The 2,240-nt window shown below is 44.4% G+C and overlaps 1 pseudogene; it reads right to left on the reverse strand.

The window, feature by feature from the left end:
* Positions 1-378, reverse strand: part of LOC101563917 — a 7,940-nt pseudogene extending 7,562 nt beyond the window's left edge.
* Positions 379-2,240: the final 1,862 nt, after the last annotated feature.

The following is a 2,240-nucleotide window of genomic DNA, read 5'->3' on the forward strand; positions in this document are numbered from 1 at the left end:
TTCCTTCCTTCCTTCCTTCCTTCCTTCCTTCCTTTCCTGTACTAGACATCAAACCCAGCTTTTGTGCTGAGCTATGTCCTCATCTCTTTTTAATTTTTTATTTTGAGACAGGGTCTCCATAAGTCACTAAGTTTCCTGGGCTTGAACTTGTGAGTTTCCTACCTCAGCCTTCCACATATTTTCTTGTATTTTAGAGTCTTATTTTTTTCTGAATTTTCTAATTTTTCAAAAACAAATCGATGCAGTCTATATGGTGGTACTACATTTCAGCCTCTTTCTTTTCTGGGACGCTATGCAGAGATGTCACTTCCTTCTTCTAAGGGCCACTACTCTAACCCATAAATCTACTCAGCTCACCTTTGATACTTGCTCCCGCATGATGAATAAACTCTGACAGAGGTAAACCTGGGAGTGGTGATTTCAGTCAGATCACACTTTGTGAGCCAAGGGCAGAGGGCACGGGATGAACCTTGGGAGAGTCTAGACTGGTTGGGAGCTCTGTGTTTTCTATGTCTAGTTTGGTTTTGTGCCCAAGCAACTTTATTATCATTATCATCAACAATAATAAATGCTGATCTTTCTCATATTTGATGATCACAAAGCATTTCTGAGGTAAACCACCACAAAGTTGTGGGATTTGACTTATTACAGATGAATAAATAAGATGGCCCCCTGGGGGTGGGTGCGACTGGATGTGAACAGCAGAATGCTAAGGGGCCTTTTTCTCTGTGGCTACGAGGCCTGCTCCCACTGACACAAGGCTGCTTCAGCTCATGGGGGAACCCCTCTCGCTGCCCTCTGAGGCTGAAAAAACCTGTAACCAGAAGTTAAGGGGCGCCACTAGGCAGTAAGTGTCACTTTTGGGGACTGGGTTTATTAAACTTTGAAAAGCCATATAACAAACCCCAGGATGTAGCAGAGAAGAGTTCTGGGAAAACTTTACACATGGGAAAGCACTCACTGCCCACCACTTCACTGTTCCTTCTTCCTCTTGGGGTTCTTTCTTTTAGGGAGACCCTTACAGTCGCCAGCTCCTGCTCTTCTCCTGCGGGGTTCCAGCCAGGTCAAAGGTCTCTTTTTGCTTGTTTTTCTGTGGAAAATCAGAGACTGATGCCTTTGCAAAGAGCCATGCAGCCTCTGGGTTACCACTGTACTCCTATCCTGGAAAATGAAACCCTATGCCTTATATTTATTCACAGAGAGCACATTTCAGAGTTACGTCCCAGAGTGTCGCATTGGCAGGATTTAAGTCACCTGTTTGTACCCTCAAGGCAGGGGCAGTGGGGAAAGAGAATTATTATTTTTTTTATTCTGTAATTGCACAGAAGGACTCAAAGGATTTTGAGCAGCCCTCACAGCTGGGGCCCACAAGTACACGCACCTGCACTCCTGTGCCCCATAATACCCCCTTTGTCACGGTACAGCCCTCTTCTCTTTAAGTATGTCTACCTAATGTTGAGGGCTACTTTCCACACTTTCCTCAGCTGCTCTCATCCTAGTGGGGCAGGCCACTGCTTCGAATGGATTCCCCAGCGGGTGTGCCTTTTTAAACAAAACAAAACAAACAGCAACAACAACAATAAAAACAGGGCCCATCAAATAGCGGATTAAAACACCTGCAAGTGGACTCAGGGGCCTCGGGTTCAATCCCCAGGCCCTGCCCCCGGGATGCGCAGAAATGGCAATTGAGACTGGGCATGGTGACACATGCCTGTAATCCCAGCTCTTGGGAGGCTGTAAACAAGTGAATCACTACAAGTCCGATCTAGAAGTGAGACCCTGAATATCTTGTAGACCCTTCCCTAAAAGTACAAAAAAACCAAAAAACCAAAAAAACAATAATAACAGAGTTGAGTGTTGCCTATGGTCAAGGGTACAAGGTCTGCCTGGAATTGGATTCGGCTCTGTCAATGTCTGACTGATTATTAGCAAGTTATGCAATCTCTGAGTTTTGATTACTTATAGTGCTTTTCTGGATTAGATATTTGTTAGGGTAAATGAAATAAGGCATAAAGAAAACAGCATATTTCCAGGGACATGGTACACGAATCTCCAATCTGAGGAAAATTTCCAAAGCATAATTTATTTGTAGATCAGTGAATTTAACTACTTCTCAGTGAAATGATTAGCTCTTCCTTGTGATTGGTTCCCAGCCTCACCCTTTCCACATGAAATCCTTACATACCTGTCCTGAGAGAGCTGTGGAAGCCAGTGTGCCTTTGCCTGTAGCTTCAGGGTCA

This window comes from Octodon degus, unplaced genomic scaffold, assembly GCF_000260255.1.
Source record: "Octodon degus isolate 3935 unplaced genomic scaffold, OctDeg1.0 scaffold00307, whole genome shotgun sequence".
Taxonomy (NCBI): Eukaryota; Metazoa; Chordata; class Mammalia; order Rodentia; family Octodontidae; genus Octodon; species Octodon degus.